The sequence below is a fragment of the Bactrocera dorsalis genome, chromosome 6, assembly GCF_023373825.1.
Source record: "Bactrocera dorsalis isolate Fly_Bdor chromosome 6, ASM2337382v1, whole genome shotgun sequence".
NCBI lineage: Eukaryota > Metazoa > Arthropoda > Insecta > Diptera > Tephritidae > Bactrocera > Bactrocera dorsalis.
In genome coordinates this window covers 20,470,509-20,490,260 of record NC_064308.1, presented here as the reverse complement: position 1 = coordinate 20,490,260, position 19,752 = coordinate 20,470,509, and the positions used below count along the sequence as shown (strand labels likewise).

Below are 19,752 nucleotides of genomic sequence, written 5' to 3'. Positions count from 1 at the left end.
TTTGTATTTAAGCAAAATTTAAAAAGACATTTTATAATCTTTCACAAAGAAATAAATAACCTTCTTAAATTTATTACAGAATGAACTCTTTTTTTTTTTGACACTCGGATAATTGTTTGAAATTAACTGACCTCTTGAAATGTGTATTCATAATATTTCATATTATAATAGCTTTCATTTTCTAATAGCTTTAACTTTATTGAAGTTTCGTTATATATTTAAAATATTCGATGAATTCAAATATAGATTTATATTTTCTTTTCATATACAAATTTAATTTATTTTTAAGTTTTTAAATGAATTAGATTACCAATTTATAATTAACTAATAACTTAAATTTTATTCTTGCTTGAAATGAAAAATAATTATATATTATATTCAATGGTTTATGCACATATTCTTAAAAATGTGCATATGTATATACATACGTATTCGTAGCATTGCGGCTTCGTGCGACATAGACCTGCTCGTTCGACATCTGCAAGCAGACTGATTATTTTTGGTTGCTGGTACGCTTGGTCCCACAGTAAGCGCACTAACACAATCTCATTTTGTGATGCTTGTTTGATTGTGATGGTGCCCATCCCTGATCATGATGTTTTACAGACACGATTTACCGACGGTTTTTTAATTTGTTTGTATTTGTCTAGAGACAGAAGCGCCTACTTAAATATATTTCAAAATTAGTGGTAAGGCAGGAAGTTATTCTTTGTATGTGCTCGTCAATTCTTCTATACGAAAAATAAAAATTGTTCAAAGGTCTAAGACAAAAAAGCGTTTAATTACAATAGTAAAATGTTGAGGCCTATCACTCAGCCACGGACAATTGTATTTCATCTTAAACGAGAAAAAATATGTTGAAAAATGGAAAAATCCAATTATTCCGACATCAGTTTTTGTTCCTATTCAAGTGCTCGCAAGTGTACGTACATCTGTATGTATATAACCAGCGAAATTAACAGTTATTCGTGGACGCAAAGAAAGGGTTGCCATCAACTAATGCAAGATATACCTTAAATATGAAATATTTTCATTGACTTATGGTATATTTACATTCCCATACGTGGGAGCAAATGTACATACATATGTACATATGTTACTTGTGCATTTATGAGTAGATATTTGTTTAGTTTTATAATAAAAGATTTAGCATAAAATATAAAGAATATGTTCAGCAACCACGGATTAATAGTACCTATGCTGTTATGTGCATCTGTATGTATTAAAAAATTGTTGAATAATATATAAATGTTCATCTGTAAAAAGGTGCAAAATTTAACCCCACACGATAGTATAGTTTAAGAAGAATTTATTTTTCAATTTAAATATTAACAAATACACACCAATAATAATTGGAAGTGATGTGGTTTTCTTAATCTGCGGCTATGCGCAATATATGCATTTATCTAAATACAATTAAAATCCCGCATAAATTATTTGCTTTTTGAAACTACTACACATGAAAAAATGCATGGCAATCAAGGTGCCATCTCATTTCGCGCATCATGGCTTGCTTTGTCTTCATCTGAAATCAGTCGGGAAATTTCTTGCTTCAACAGACAAAATAACTAAAATTGTTAAATAAATAAGGAATTGATTAATACGAACGCAAATGTTGGTAAAAGTGAAAAGTGGAAATGTGATAAAACTCATTGATATAAACACAGATACCAGAGCGAAAGATGTGCTTGATTTCAGTAAGTTTTTTCTTGTTTGTGGGTTAGTTAAAGTTTGTGAACCTTTATTGCATTATCATTTCAACAGTTTGTTCAAAATTCGGCATTGCGTACAATATCACAATAAAATTTCTGGACCGGGATAAAGTTCCAATAGAGGAAGACCATATAAAGGGTGATTTTTTAAGAGCTTGATAACTTTTTTTTAAAAAAAAACGCATAAAATTTGCAAAATCTCATCGGTTCTTTATTTGAAACGTTAGATTGGTTCATGACATTTACTTTTTTAAGATAATTTCATTTAAATGTTGACCGCGGCTGCGTCTTAGGTGGTCCATTCGGAAAGTCCAATTTTGGGCAACTTTTTCGAGCATTTCGGCCGGAATAGCCCGAATTTCTTCGGAAATGTTGTCTTCCAAAGCTGGAATAGTTGCTGGCTTATTTCTGTAGACTTTAGACTTGACGTAGCCCCACAAAAAATAGTCTAAAGGCGTTAAATCGCATGATCTTGGTGGCCAACTTACGGGTCCATTTCTTGAGATGAATTGTTGTCCGAAGTTTTCCCTCAAAATGGCCATAGAATCGCGAGCTGTGTGGCATGTAGCGCCATCTTGTTGAAACCACATGTCAACCAAGTTCAGTTCTTCCATTTTTGGCAACAAAAAGTTTGTTAGCATCGAACGATAGCGATCGCCATTCACCGTAACGTTGCGTCCAACAGCATCTTTGAAAAAATACGGTCCAATGATTCCACCAGCGTACAAACCACACCAAACAGTGCATTTTTCGGGATGCATGGGCAGTTCTTGAACGGCTTCTGGTTGCTCTTCACCCCAAATGCGGCAATTTTGCTTATTTACGTAGCCATTCAACCAGAAATGAGCCTCATCGCTGAACAAAATTTGTCGATAAACACATTTCGAACCGAACACTGATTTTGGTAATAAAATTCAATGATTTGCAAGCGTTGCTCGTTAGTAAGTCTATTCATGATGAAATGTCAAAGCATACTGAGCATCTTTCTCTTTGACACCATGTCTGAAATCCCACGTGATCTGTCAAATACTAATGCATGAAAATCCTAACCTCAAAAAAATCACCCGTTAGTATCTACAATTAAGCAGTTTGGAAGTTGCTCCTGATTTTTGCTAGAAATTTTAGACAAAGGTAAGCTAAGACAAAATCCCAATTATTTGTGCTAATATGAATTACAATGTACAATCTTAAGCAGAAAATAATTTCAATGACAAGGCAATAAGCTCTAGTTTTGAAGCTATCGGAAATGAAGTGAGTATAAAAAATGGGCGTATGTGCAGAATATGAACTACTAGCTACATACATAGCATTTGCACGCAAATTAGTCGCATTGTTCATTTGCATTCAATAAATGTTCATATTCTGCTCAGCGAGTATAAAAGATTTGAATGTTTACAAATATTGAGTTGTTGTATTTACATAGGCATTATTTGACTTTCTTAAGGAAGGTGATGGTGCTCATATACTGGAGGAATACAACCAAACAAAAACATTAAGTGATGCCTCACGCCGAATATTGGTGCGTGAAGCTGTAAACTTTCTGCGCAAAGTTTGTGGTAATTATCCATCTCGGCAACAAAAAATAGCTCTTGCAAAAGCCATTATCGCCAATTTTCCAGTTTACAAATGCAGCGCAAGCGAGATAGGAGGAATTGTAAGTGAGTTTTTTTAAGTAAAGAGCGATAGTAACTATAAATACGTACGGCGACTATAATCTTTTTTTACACAGGATCTCTTTTACAACCCCGCGGAAAATTCAGGATACCTGGTTTCAAAGCTAAAAAATTTGAATAGAAAAAGGCGCACGAATCTTAGCCAGAGTTCAAGTGAATCAAATACAGATGGACGTAAGAGCACAGCAGAGGAATTTGATGTAGGTTTCTTCAGAAATTGTGTCGTTGGAGGGAACTCTGAAGATATAAAGCAAAAATTGAAAACAACGCTGAATGAGAGAATTCGTTATTGTACCCTACATCTTGATGTTTTGAAAGCTTTTCCGATTTTTCGATACGATCCATCCCTGGTATATAAGACAACATTTGTAAAATAATCTTTATTACTAGTAAACAGTTTTCAGATTTCATTCGATTTTGAACTGCGCTACAATCGTTTAATAGCCAACAGCCTAATTACTTCTTGACGAAGTTATTTAAAATTCACAGGTGACGTTTTGAAAGATACTATTGGAAGCTGTTTAATACCAGGTGAGCATCTTCACTTAGGAAATACATATGTATGTATCAAAAATTCTGATTTAAATTTTAAATTTTTAGAGTGGTTTATTGAAATCAAACCGTTTTTACATCTGCTACGACTACTACCTTCATTTACACTACGCTCAAAGGAAAATAAACAACAACGAGTAAATTTCGAATCAACCATCAATAAATTTATAAATTTTCAAAATGTAAGTATGTATGGAGTAACGTTTGCGATAAAACTATAACTGTTGTTCTGCTTTTATTCAAATATAAATTAAAAAGTAGCAATAATTTGTCCTATAAGAAAACCAATAATTTAACTATCTTTATAATTTTAGATAATTACATTTAATTCAAAGTCGTCTATGGGGACTTCGAATTAAACAGCAAGCAGCCCACAATCGTAGCATCTGGAAAAAGTAAGGAGGAAATTGTTCAGTATTTTATTTTAATTGACGGTAAAGCTTTACATGTGCCTATAACATATACTTTCATTGAGGTATTTGATTTATATTTTCAGTCATTTTATGTATTCCATATAGAATTCGATCCAAATTTTTTTCTAAGTTCATTTACAAAGTTGAACCGAATGTAAAGTGTTCTAATCGAGTTTTTGAGATTTATATGAAGTTCAAAAGCAAAATTTATGCTGAACGATCAGTAATTTAAAAAATGGGATATCAGTAGGGAGAAAAAGTTTTATAAATAAGTAGTACTAATCTAAATGAAAATGTAAAATTTTGTCTATCAAAGGTTTTACCAGAATACGAAACATGTATACTTTCATTGATATTCTTAATATTTACGAGGTGTCTCCTTCGAAAAATAAGGAGGTAATCCCCTTTGACAACCGGAAATTTAAAAAGCCTTATGATTACTATCATATTAATTCTAATATATACATAATAATAACGGATGTAATTTTTATCTAAATAATATATGTAAATAGTTTTTGAACTGAATAAAAAATGAATCAAAAACGAGTTCCGTTTCATTCCAGCCTTTATGTGGGGGCAAATTTTGGGGAATAGATAAGAGTTAAAATTACACCTTTTAGTGTAAATTTTTTTAGCACTTTATTGGAGCTAAAACTGCACTCAAAATTTAAGACTTAATAGAGTTAAAATTACACCTTTTAGTGTAATTCTTATTAACACTTTATTGGAGTTAAAATCACACTTTAAGGTGCTGTTTACAAATACTCCGCATTAGTGTCAAACTTGCTCCTTTTATTGTTATTTATTTTGACTCTTTTTGGTGTTAAGTTTACACCTTTTTTAGTTTATATATACAGCAACACCGAAGAGTGCTGTTTTGACACCAAAACTTTTTTGTGTGTAACATAAGTCATGAAAGGATTTCTTATCTTGACTTCATTCGTATGGTAACGCGAAGCTATTTGCATATACATTCTGACTATTACAAAACATGTTTTAGCTGCTATTCCAAATGGAAAACAAAAACGATGTGCGGTTCTGTAAAAAAGATGCACGTAAGATGTATACTGAATGCGATCGAGGTATGCACGTTCATTGCTTTGTGGACTATCACAATATGATTTAAGTTTTATTTACCCAATGATCCAATTTGGGATCTAACTATTCAGATGAAATAAAATATATATATGATTTCTGAAAACAGAAATTTGTGCGTTTGTCTCCATATTTTAGACCAGACTAACTAACTAAATGGGGAAAAAATTGGGACCTAATGGGTTAAACAACCTAGTTTCTTGATGTGATAGAAATGACATGCCATTGAACCTTAATAAATGTAAAACGGTGTGCTTTTCACGTAGAGCTGTAGACCCTACTTCATACGCATTACAAAACTTTGGGTTGGAGCAAGTATGCAGTTCTGTTGATCTGGGAGTAACTATAGACCCCAAACTCAATTTTAATGTTCACGCATCTTCCACGGTTTCTAAAGCTAAAGGCGCTCTTAGTTTTGTTAAACGTTGGTCTAAAGAATTTAGAGATCCGCTTACCACAAACATTTTTTTACATCTCTAGTGAGGCCTATATTAAAGCAGTGGCGTAGCTACAACATCAGGCGCCCGGGCCAAGGATATTCTGCCGGCCCCCTTTATCTACCAACCTACAAGTTTCATGAGGTGGTTCGAACAAAAGTGAATTTTAACAAAAAATCATCGATATTAAGTTTATAAAATTTAGGGACTAGAAGCCACGCATGTTCTGAAGTTCAAACATTCTCACAATACGGTTTTTGCCACGTTGCCCGTATATTACTTAGTAATAATAATATAACTTACCGCTATACTCGACGAGTCAGTACACAAAAATGCACAAAATTTTACAAAAAATGTGTACCTGCACAAACATTTGGGGTCACTAACCCTCACTACCCACGATCGCATAAACCAGGGGTGGGCATATTAGCCCTCATTGGCATTTTGCCCATGCGGGCACTTGAGGGCTAGGTGAGGGGATCATCGCGGGCAAACATGAAGAGGGAAGTGAGAGCAACGTATTTTACCGCTCCATATGTACAAATGAGAGCAACGTATTTTCCCACACCATGTTTACAAATGAGAGCGCGCGCATATATGGGAAGTTGCACTATGGGTAATAACTGTAAAATTGCCTAACAATTTTGAGTTTCTTTGTAACTGCTATAAATTTATAAAATGTAATACAGATAACAAAAAGTATAATAAATATTTGATTTTAGTAATCTTTTTTTTTTTAATATGTCTTTTATACAAGAATTTAATTTTATTTATTTGAAATAATAAATTATATGTTTGGTTTAATCTCATTTGCTATAGCTACACGCATTATTGTACCAAAATTTAAATCAGATAACCTACTTCTTATTTTAGATATAATTTTCGAAGCAAAAAGTTTCAAAGCTGGTTATTTCTTTAAACTTCCTTATAAAAAGTAATTTCAATAATAACTTCAGTTTATGAACCACTGTTTCTTCAAACACATATGAACAAATGAATCTTATGAGAGCGCAATGTAAATAATTACCCAACAACCCTTCTACCACCCGCCAATCGTAGAATTTCCAACGACTTGAAGTTTTCCCCGTAGAAACGACTCAGCAGATTGCTCTCTCACACCGCAGGGTTGCCAGGCTCGATATACTGTAGTAATTATAAAAATTGTCTTCAATATATTTGAAATTTTCTTAAAATAACCCAAATCCAGAATCGAATGCTATTATTTATTGAATAGTTTGATTTCAGTTTTGATATTTTATATTATGAAAAATTATAATTGAAAACTTAGATGTGTACAAAACTACATATGCGTATTGAGTAATGGCAACATTGTTCGAATGAAAACGAGAACAAAACGCTTGCAGTTCGTAGCGAAGTGAGATGTTTCTGCCATTAGCGTTTGTATTCTATTTGTGTGCTTAGCAAGGTAGAGGAGGAGTAAGGTCACTATCAGCTGATGTTATGTAAACAAAGGCACAGCTGAGAGGTGCCACTGTAGAAACGCCAAGTGTAGTCCGGGGTTGAGTTTCTATTTGAATCCAAGATGGCCGACTTTTAACCGGAAAATGGTTGCATTGTGTTATTTTCTTATAATTTATGTAAAAGTTGTCCCAAAAATATTGGTTATATGTAAAAGTTTAATATATTTTCAAAAGAAAATCGTTTTATTTTAATATATATTCTTAAAGATGAGAACAATATGAGCAAATACATGAAAAATTAAGTTTTTTATTTATGCCTCTTTTTAACTGTGGTAAGTCAATAAATGTTCATCACAGAAAAATGTTACGAACAAATAAGCAACCATGCCGAATAGTGGGGTCTAGATTATGCTCATTCATAGCCATATTTACATTTTTGCCATCGTAACGAAGGTTTTTGCAAAGACAATTTGTTTTAGTTTATTTCATCGTTAAATCCTTTGCGATGGTTTATTTAGTTATTTTAATCTATAAAAAGTGTTTACAATTTTCATGGGACGATAAACATCAGATCGGCTGCGATTTTATTCCAATAAAAGTACGAAATAACCAAACATGGCCACGTTAATATTGCTGCGTAATGGGTCTGGTGCTGTTACAATTTTATGATTTAAGAGATAGTCAAATGTAGTTATCAAATTAGTTGGCCGTGAATTCGAGACAAAATTTTAAATTCAATAGCGTTCTCGTGTAAGAGATCGCTTGCTAGGTAAGCTAAAATTAAACTTTATATCAAAAGATTTACCATGTATTTTTTAAATTCTTTATAGAATCAGCAAAGGAGCTGGTGTAGAACGCTAGTCCCAAACCAATGAGCTTTGTGCTTGAGGGTGGAAGCAACTTTTTGAAGAGCAAATACTACGGTGAGCACATTCGGATGTTGCATAACCTATTGTAAATTGCGCTTAGAATCCCGGTACTGCTGGTCAGGTTTATCAGGCTGTTGGGTAGGTTTTAAGCAAAATTGAATTTACATACTTTCTAATAGCTAAACACCCACCTTGCAGGCCAAAGCGTTACCAGTTGAGCGAATTAATTGACTGGTTTCATCGTGTTATGCGCAAAGATGAAAAATGGTGGGGATACCGTCATTGAGACATGTGTTGTGATCCTACCTTCTTATTGAAAGCCAAGTTCACGAATGTATTACCGATGTCGTTCCCTCCAACATACCGTGGTTGAAAATTTTTGGTGTACAATCAATGGAAGAGCAAGTACCATGAGAATTATGACCATATCGTGCTGCGCAATATTATGATGCCGAATTGGGGAGTGGGGAGAACCAGCTCCACCAAAACCGATAGAACATCGGGATGAACTACGCAAATAATAAACAACACTCATCAAATGAAAGTTGGCAGCGTTGGTGACTAAGCAGCAATTTGAAAAAGAAACATTTGCATCTACGCGAATTACAATTCGTCTTTACATCTAGTGAATTATGGTCGATTATGAATGGTGTGGAAGTTGATATTTAAACTTTAAAAAACAAATAAATGTAATTTGGCTAATATTGATATTTAAACTTTAAAAAACAAATAAATGTAATTTGGCTAATAATGAGCCGCTATTAAAAGTTAGGGAATTTGAGTTGTATTTTTAATTGGGCCAAACAAGTTATTATCGATTTGAATAACTTCAAAAGGAATATATTTCGAACAATAATTTATTTTTTTAAATACTATGGCGGTATCGCTACTGAGCATGGCAAAATAGTGTTGCGTGAGCTAATTTAAACTACTTTTTACTACTATATAGATATTGCAAATTCAAAAAATAATTTCTTTAAGAATCCTTTTTATTTAAAAACTTAGCTTAGAACTAAAAAATAGTGTGGTAAATCTGTTGGGATAATCAAACACTCCATTTGGGAATGAGTAGGATTCCTGATCGCCGGCGTATAGCTAAATTCTGACATTTAAAACGTGTACGTGGTTTGTGATTACAAAAATTTATAATTAAAATATAGAAAACATGGCTATTATAATTATCTCTTTATTTATCTTACAATAAAAAATGTGTTTTACTGTTCAGACGAATTGTTATGGTACGTAATATAAAATTTTTCACAATAGTTATCTCTTATGGTCCACTCATTATCAAATATAATTTCCATTTTGTCCATGAATAAGTTAACTAAAACGCTTAAAAATATATAGCATATTTATCTATATCATGAAGGTATAATTAATTTTTGTTATAACAGCTAAAATCTTTACTCTATAACAAAAATTGAAAATAGTATTTATAAATGTACAAATATAGTACTATAAATTTATAATTTAATATTATAGCATTTTCGCTTTCTGCAACCCGTTTTAACCTCTCGCCACCCTTATTCACCAGAGGTGGCCATGATGTTGTTATTGTAAAAGTACACTTGAGGGGTAGCTTAAGTACTGTGAATGGCTCTTTTCCTATGGTGAATGGGACTTTCCCTACTCCTCTATACCATGGTGCTTAGCCACTCTCAATCAATAATGCCATACCGCGCAAATATATTTTTATTTGATGATTTCTTATATTGTTGAAAATATGTGTACCCTTCCTATAGCGCATATTATTCTTTTAATACATTTCCAGAGGCAACTTAGATTTTTAAAATTTAACAAAACAATTATAGAAAAAAACCTCAATTCCTTGAATATTTTGATAAAACAACCAAACTGAAAATATCACAAATCATATATTTATATAAGCATTTTCATTAAATGGAACTGCAATATGTTTAAAAACAATATATATAATGGTCACAAGTAAGTATCTTCTCTTTTTTATATATGAAGATATGCATATGTACGTATAAAAGCCCACAACTTGAGAAAAGTTTTCCCAATTGTAACTAAAATGAATTTTTACAACTGGCATCACCACCATTAACTGATCTGTCACATGTACAGTGGTGTGAACAAAATAGGACCAACCATAAGGTGTTGTGAAGTTTTAAAATATGCTGTCTTCTTATTAAATAAAATTGTTTTTAGATACAAGTGTAACATATATATTTCTTTCCTAGCAGTGATTAGAATTTACCTCTTTTTGTTCACACAACTGTACAATTCCGATATGAAGTAAACTTCCGCTCTTAAATTTGTATAAAATGTCAGTATTGCCGCAACCATTCTGCCAGGAATAAAGGGATGTTCAACTTATTCCAGTGTGAGAGCACCTCAAAATTAGCATTTTTTATAACATTTTCCATTATGGCCAGATTGAACGAAATAATAATTCTTGGGCATTTATCAACCCAATGCCCAACATCGTACTAAATGTTTAAAAATTACTATATAAATATCGCAACGATGTGCACCACAGTATATACAGTAGATAACCTTTCCGTGGTAGTATTGAGGTAGTAAAAACTTAGCAAATTTATTCTATGAAATAACAAAAACTATAAATATTGTTGCTTAATATGAAAGGAAATTATTTATTAATGACATATATTTACTAATATGTGATTTAAACGTCATAGTGTGTCATGTTTCGCCCATAAAAATATCATTTACTGATAGTCAGATATATATTCTTTATGTAGTGAGTTCTTATTAATAAAAAGCAGCCCTGTTTTTAGATTTCTCGGTGGTGAGTTTTCTTCTGAATGTATTTGTTTACATTTGACCGACAGAACACATAAAAGGTGCAGCTTTCCATATTCGAACATTCAAATTAAATCAAAACAAAGTTTAGTTTGTATAAAGTTAATAAATATTTTATTTAAAGTTTAATAATTGGAGTGAACATAGGTTTTATACAATAGAAAATGTCCGTTGAACCAGATATCGCCAAAGAAGCGGTACTTAAACGAAGTGAAAATGTACAAGAGAACACACCCATCGTACGGGCTATTATTGGAATCAAAGAATTGATTACTCAAAATTATTTGAGTCGTATGTTAATACGGAGTTTCAAGCTACTAATCTTGGGTTGGCAATAAGAGAAATCAATCTAATGGTAATGTAACAATTTTTTTATGCAAAGGCTTATGTATTTTAAAATATTCTTAGCTTGATTGTAGGCAGCAGCCGTTGAAACCTGAAGGAAGCCAATTTGCATGAAACGGATGAATTCATTAGACGAAAACATAGCTGTCAATATTCCTTGCATTCACATCTAATCTAGTGTCGCCGGGATTACGGGGGACATTACGATTCCTCGTTGAACATCAAATGGTGGATTGTGTAGTAACGACAGCGGGTGGCGTTGAAGAAGACTTTATTAAATGCCTAGCTCTCACGGACATGGGATCATTCGAATTATCTGGCCGATCTTTACGGGATCGTGGTATAAATCGTATAAGTAATTTGCTTGTACCGAACGATAACTCTTGCAAGTTCGAGGATTGGCTCATGCCGCTACTTGATGAAATGGTTGAAGAGCAAAAATACGAAAGGCATGATTTGGTCTCCTTCTCGTATTATACAACGCCTTGGGGAAAGGATAAACGACACCAGCTTAATATACTACTGGGTTTCGAAACATAAAATACCTGTGTTTTGCTCAGCGCTTACAGATGGTAGCCTAGGTGACATGATGTACTTCCTCTCTTTCCGTCACCCCGGATTAGTGGTAGATATTTTGTCCGATTTGCGACGTCTAAACACTATGGCTGTGAAAGCCACCAAATCGGGAATGATTATAATTGGTGGCGGTATTACAAAGCATGGAGGATGGAGTCATGCGTAGAAGTTCACGCAAGTGAGGAAAGTTCTCTGATCGCCATTCACTTGGGAGTGGCCAGAAACGATTCTTTTACATATGACTCAAGCAGCTCACGACTTCCGGTCTTTGACCAAGTATCCTCTGGGTAGCCTAAGAACATCCGTTTGAAGGCGAGATAAATGAAGTGAGAAGGCGAAACATCCCCTACATAGGGTTGTGCGCTGGGTTTGGGACCCGCCACGTAAAAAACACCCCCAATGAAAAGAAAAAAACAGCGTCGGATGAGAGACCCCCCTTTTGATGACGACCATGGCCAACGAAATAAGGACTATGATTTGAGGGCATGCACCTGGAATGTCTGGTCCCTTAATTGGGAAGGTGCCGCTGCCCAGCTGGTAGATGTCCTCGTAAAGATAAAGGCTGACATCACCACCGTCCAAGAAATGAGATGGACGGGGCAAGGACAGAGACGAGTAGGTCCTTGTGACATTTACTACAGTGGCCATATAAAAGAGCGCAAGTTTGGTGTTGGATTCGTGGTGGGAGAGAGACTCCGTCGCCGAGTGCTATCATTCACTCCGAAACGTCTAGCCACAATCCGCATCAAAGCGAGGTTCTTTAACATATCGCTGATTTGCGCCCACGCCCCGACGGAAGAGAAGGTCGATGTGACCAAAGATGCTTTTTATGAGTGCTTGGAGCGCACTTATGAGAGCTACCTCCGCCAGGATGTCAAAATCGTGTTAGGCTTCAACGTCAGGGTGGGTAAAAGAGGTATCTTTGGCACTACGGTCGGTAAATTCAACCTCTACGAGGAAACATCCCTAAGTGGGTTGAGGCTGATCGACTTCGCCGGGGCCCGAAATATGGTTATCTGTAGTACTAGATTCCAGCATAAGAAGATACATCAAGCTACCTGGCTGTCTCCGGATCGAAAAACAACCAACCAGATCGATCATGTTGTGATAGACGGAAGACACGTCTCCAGTGTTTTAGATGTGCGTGCGCTTCGAGGTCCTAACATCGACTCGCACCGCTGTATTGTTGCAGCCAAAATTCGCACCCGCCTCTGTGCAGCAAAAAACGCACGCCAACAAACGCAAGGAAGGTTCGACGTCGAGAAGCTGCAATCACAACAGACAGCCGAAAGATTTTCCACTCGCCTTGCACTCCTGCTCTCTGAGAGCACTCGTCAACAACTCGGTATAAGGGAACTGTGGGACGGCATTTCAAACTCCTTACGTACAGCTGCAACCGAAACCATTGGTTTTCGGAAAGTGCAAAAGAACAGCTGGTACGACGAGGAGTGCCGTGTCGGGATTAGCCTCCTCAACATTGCATATAAGGTTCTATCGAGTGTATTGTGTGAAAGATTAAAGCCCATCTTCAACAAACTGATTGGACCTTATCAGTGTGGCTTCAGACCTGGAAAATCAACAACCGATCCGATATTCACCATGCTGCAAATCTTGGAAAAGACCCGTGGAAGAAGAATCGACGCACACCACCTCTTCGTCGATTTCAAAGCTGCTTTCGACAGCACGAAAAGGAGCTGTCTTTATGCCGCGATGTCTGAATTTGGTATCCCCGCAAAATTAATACGGCTATGTAAATTGACGTTGAGCAACACCAGAAGCTCCGTCAGGAATGGAAAGGAGCTCTCCGAGCCGTTCGATACCAAACGAGGTTTGAGATAAGGTGACTCCCCTTCGTGCGACTTCTTCAATCTGCTGCTGGAGAAAATTATTAGAGCTGCAGAACTGAATCGATCAGGTACAATCTTTTATAAGAGCGTACATCGGTCTCAACACCCGCGCCGTTAGTTCTGATTTCTCCAGACTGAACATAGAAGAAAAGCAAATGGGTCTGGCAGTGAACGAGGGCAAGACGAAATATCATCAAACAAACAGTCGTCGCACTCGCGACTTGGGTCTCACGTCACTGTTGACAGTCATAACTTTGAAGTTGTACATAATTTCGTCTATCTTGGAACCAGCGTAAACACCACCAAAAATGTCAGCCGGGAAATCCAACGCAGGATAACTCTTGCCAATAGGCGCTACCTCGGACTGAGTAAGCAATTGAAAATTAAAGTGCTCTCTCAACGAACAAAAGCCAAACTCTATAAGTCGTTTATACTTAATTCCCGTCCTGCCATATGGTGCAAAGGCTTTGACGATGACAAAAACTGAGGAGTCGACGTTGCGAGTTTTCGAGAGAAAGGTTCTGCGAAAGATTTATGGTTCTTTTGCGCGTTGGCCACGGCGAATATCGCATTCGATGGAACGATGAGATATACGACGACATTGACATATTTCAGCGAATTAAAACACAGCGGCTACGTTGGCTAGGTCATGTTGTACGGATGGATGAAAGCACTCCAGCTCTGAAAGTATTCGACGCAGTACCCGTCGCAGGAAGCAGAGGAAGAGGAAGACCGAGAAGGACCTGGCTTTGCTTAGAATATCCAATTGGCGCCACGTAGCGGAAAGAAGAAACGACTGGCACGCTGTTGTTGACTCGGCTATAATCGCGTAAGCGGTGTCTACGCCAGTAAAGAAGAAGAAGAAGAAGCATCACATATGCAATGCGAATTTGATGAGAAATGGAGCCGATTATTCCGTTTTTATTAACACAGCTTCGGAATTCGATGGCAGTGACAGTGATGCTCGACCAGATGAGGCTGTTTCTTGGGGTAAAATAAAGAAAGAAGCTTCACCAGTTAAGGTGTATGCAGAAGCTAGTTTAGTAGTGCCATTCATTGTTGGTGAGACTTTTGTTAAACGACATTTCAATGCAAAAAAAGAAAACGAACCATGATAATAAATAATTGTAAAAAAATGCAAATTTGTGGACTTTAATTTGTAAACGAAATTTTTAATAAAACTTAGCCAATATGTATTTCTCATAAACTCTTTATTCCAACGAAATTAAACAAATTTTATTAACATTATAAATATTTTTAATAATTTATTTTTGAATCTTTAAGTTTTGCATTTTCCACACCACCCCTGAGGTTTGCAATAAGGCGCGTTACCGACTTTTTTTTAGGTGTTCGGTTCCCCGGTAGGCCTATTTTCATCTTTACAACTTAAAATAAACATAATTAATAATTTAAATAAAAATATTGCACAAAATAATTTAATAAGATTTTTAAGCTCCCACAATAGATGTATCCAAAATCTTATAACTCTACTAAATATATTAAAATACCGAAACTAACTTTTAAAAGGGGGAGGTAGTTACCTATGTGAAATGCACAAAAATTTGATGTGCCGAAAATGAGGGTTGGCTGCCTGCCTATTAAAAATTCTTAAAGAAAAATATATTCTAATTCTTATAAAAAGGTATTTTAGAACGTCGGGTTGTGAATTTTCGCAGCAATAAAAAGGCTCTACATGTCCCATCATACTATGTAATTATTTTGAAAATGTTTGTGCAAAGTTTTCTGCAATATGCTGCGGATCGTAAATGGGACCTATGGGAGATTGAATAAAATCAATTTTATTTTGTTTATGTCCTCCTGAAAGAGATTTGATGTCATTCCATATTTTTTTTGAGCTTAAAGTGGGTTTTATATTAGCTGTTAGTTTTTAAGGGCTATGCGTTTAGCAGACTTTAGTTCTCTTCTGAAGTTAGAGTTTGCTTTTTTGTATCTAATTAAGTTTTCAGTTGTTACCTTCTGTTTGAATTTAGACCAAAGAGCTTGTTTTGTATTTCTCAAGGCAGTTAATAGATTGGACCAATACGGTAGTTTGGCGGAAAATTTTTTTGTGCTAGTTTGGGGAATGGAGATATGTGCAGCGGATTGAATAATCCTTTTTATTTTTCATGCTTCTGCGTTTCTGTTTTCTGATATTATTTCAGCACTTGTTGATGTGTTGAGCAGGGAGCAATATTTTAACCAATCAGCTTTATCTGTAAGAAATTTTGATCTCGGTTTAAGGGGTTATATACAGTTAGGAGGTCGAAAAAAAGGCATTTTTCAAGAATTTTTTCTAAGCAAACTATTTGGTTTATTGATTTGAAACTTGGCAGGTATATTATGACAACCTTAAACTATATTCACATGTTTTTTTTTGCCAAAAATAATTATCGGGAACGTTGATATTGCCAATTTTGCAGAGGTCCGCAAAAAAAAGGCCTCTTGCGGTGAGCACGATATCTCTGGACTGGATCATCTAAAAAGCAAAAACCAGATAAATTTCATTAATATAAGAAATAATCTAGTGATTGATCGAAGGAATTAGCAAAAAAAATTTTTTTGAAAAAATGGCGTCTACTCAAAGCAAAAGGTTCGATTTTCGACCAAAATTCGTGTCTTTAATTGTTTCTAAAAATAAGAAATTTTCATCGGATGGGGAAATCCTTCGATTAAGTACTAAAAAATATAGTTAAAAAGCTTGTGTAAAAATTTCAGACCGATCGGTTCAGCCGTTTCTGAGAAATCTTGCTCACCGACTTTGAAAACACCGTTTCGAGAAAAACGAGTTTAAAGTTTTGAAAGCACTTTACTTGTAGTCGGCGCGCCTTCACTAATGTGTCTATAACTTCGAAAATATTCGTCGGATCGACTTAAAATTTTGTATGTGTATAGGTAGGTAGGTATATATTAAGAAAACGTAAAAACAAAAAAATCGATTTTTTGAAAATCCTAACTGTATATAACCCCTTAATGATGTATTGCATCGGTGTGAAGAGGGTATTTATGATAGGAAAGTGGTCGCTATTGTGAAAGTCTTCTAGAGTATAAGAACAGAGTTTATGGGCTATGGAAGCTGAACAAAGAGCGATGTCTATATGAGTGAAAGTTGTGTGGGAAGAAAAGTGAGTTGGTGATCTATAAGTTTTGAACAAATAAGTTTTTTGAGAGAATAACATCTTCCATTAATTGGCCTCTTCCATTTGAGAAGGTAGATCCCCATAGGGAGCTCCAAGCATTAAAATCTCCAATGATTATTGTGGGTGCAGGAACAGCGTTAATGACACCTATAAGTTCTCCTGCAGTAAACTTTTGATTCGGAGGGATGTAGCATGTGACTATGGAAAATTTGAAACCGATGTTAATTTCTATTGCAATGGCGGAAATGTTGGAAAAGACTGGGATACGTTTGTGTTTGATATGTTTTTTGATAAACAGGGCAATTCCTTGTTTAGCTGATTTGTTTTGTGGTAGATTATGGAGATAACCAATGTATTTGTGAGGAGTATATGCCGTTTTATTTGCTGGGAGGTGAGTTTCTTGTAATGTAATTACGTGTGGTGAGAGTTCATTTATGAATATATTTAAATCTGGATAATTGTCAAATAGACCTTTCAAATTCCACTAGAGAATTCTCATAGTCTATTTTGTGATGGGGGTTGTGTGGGTAATGGGGCGGCGGGAGTGTTACTGAGTTGAGTGATCAAGTTTGAAATGAGTGAGGTTGTTGCGTTGTAGTCAAAAGGTGTTACAGTTGAGTCTTCGACTGCACTTCTTGTTGGAAAAGGATGAGTTGAATTTATTTGATTTATAGTGCTTGTTACATTTTCTTCGTTGTTTGTGCTAATTGTTTTAGAGTTGGAAGTTGTAGATGAAGTAATAGAGGAGAGCGAGATTTGCTTGTTTTGTTTGAGTGTTTTGTTGATTGTTTATGGGCGTTATGTTTGTCGGGTTGTTAATAACGTTAGCGAATGATGGAGATGAAAAATTGAAAACAGGTGGTATTTGTGCTTTATGGATATTTACTGCTTCGCGGAAAGAGCATTTATTGTCTTTTTGAATTGTTATTATATTATTTATTTGAGTGAACTTTGGACACAGTTTACTTGAGGCTGGGTGATCAGCAGAACAGTTTGCACAGAGAGTGCGAGTACAGGGTGAGGGATTGTGGGTTGGTAATGCACATGTATCGCAAGTAGGGATCTTATTGCAGCGTTTTTTTGTGTGACCAAGTAATTGGCAGTTTTTGCATCTCATAGGATTTGGATAGTATGGTCTTACCTTTGTTGTATACCATGAAACATCAATTTTTTCCGATAGGGAGTAGCGATCGAAAGTTAGGAGGACTATACCACTTGGAGTTGGTTGGCTATTTAAGTATTTCGAAAATTTAGAAATTGATATGACACCCTGTTCTTTCAAGTTTTCGATTATTTCATTCTCTGGAATATCGTTTAGGCACGGAGCGTAAATTGTACCTTTGCATGAGTTTAGATTTTTGTGGAGCTCAATTTTTACACTGCATATCCCAACGAGTTGCTTTGTTGTAGTGAATTTTTTTGCGATAGTGCTATTTTTAACTAGAAGTAGTAAATTACCGTCCCTTAGTTGACTGATTTTTATTATGTCAGAGCTAATGTGTTTCAGGGTTTTGTGAACGGCGAAGCAGGAAAATTTATTCAACGGCTTATTTGCATCACTTGAACTTACCACTAAATATTTAGGACTGTCTTTAATTGTTGTTGGTAGAGTAGGTAATTCTTCATTCGATATAGGGTTGGCTTTTTTCTCTTTTTGGTTGAGGACTAGAAGATATAGGGCGAACCTATTATTTTCTAGAGCGGTCCCCCAAGGGAACATGTTTTCACAATTTGATTTAATAAATAGGAGTCAGTAAATAAGAGCAGGCTTATTGAAAAATAAGGTGCGAAAAAGAATGCGAAAATGTAACTTGCACTAGAGAAATTGATTAATACAACGAAATTACTGATAGCACAACCGTATGCGTCGAGTGACAACTGTCAATGTGTTTTTACGTGAGTATCTGCCTACGAAGGCTCAAATCCACGGTGTTTTCTATTTCAACGCCCCAAAGCATAAGTGCATGCACAACACCATACTATGGGAGAACCAAAGCATAGTGCTATACCTTAGTTCCAATCGGTTCGGGTGCAAACCAAAAGAAAACACCCTAGCCACCATGGTAGGGTTCGAGGCCTACCCAAACCTCTGCCGTACTCTGGGTCCGGCACCCGGCCGCAGTCCGACTCCACGTTGGACAAAAGCCCTTCCTGCATTTAGGTTTAAGCCACAGCCACCACGAATCTCCACAAAGGGCCAAACCCAATAAGCATATTGGAGCGAACTCCAAGGGCAAACTGCTCCCCGTGGTACCACGTTTTAGCCTTTGGTGTGACCTGCAGATCACAGTGTTTAGCTGTGACCTACTGCCAGCCGGGAACCCCAAGAACTCCTAGGAATTCCTAAGGACCCGGCTGTATGAATGACATGTGTTATCGTAAATCCATTCGTAAACGAAATCGTAAACGAAAACACGGTCGAAAACCAGGAATAAAACTATATGTATATTGTGTAAAACAACCACGTTTTACGATGAATGCTATAGCACTATATCTGACACGGACTATGCTGACTATCAAGGCAAGCCCAGAATGTCAGACACAGTGCATTCTAGTGATGAGCGATATTTCACTACCGGTGATTTTTTCACTTTGATTGAAAAATCGCAAATCGCAACTGCGATCACATTTTATAAATAGCAGTTCGCTTCTATGAACTGCGATTGAGATCGCAGTTCGAAACTGTGATCGCAATTTGAACCTGTGAATTGCTATCGCAGTTCGATCGAATACGATGTAAAATGTCTTCGGTAATTTTGTTCGTATTCGGATTTGAAGGCTGATATGTCGAAATGACCACCGCGAAAAGTGTGCGAACTTCAGTGGCATGCGAAGTGGCTATCGAATCGTCTATCGTTTCCATTGATTATCATGTTCCAGCAATT

General features: G+C 35.8%; 1 pseudogene; it reads left to right on the top strand.

Moving 5' to 3' along the window:
• The first annotated feature begins 1,669 nt into the window (after nt 1–1,669).
• On the top strand, nt 1,670–15,913 carry LOC125779694 (probable deoxyhypusine synthase; annotated as a pseudogene).
• Nucleotides 15,914–19,752: the final 3,839 nt, after the last annotated feature.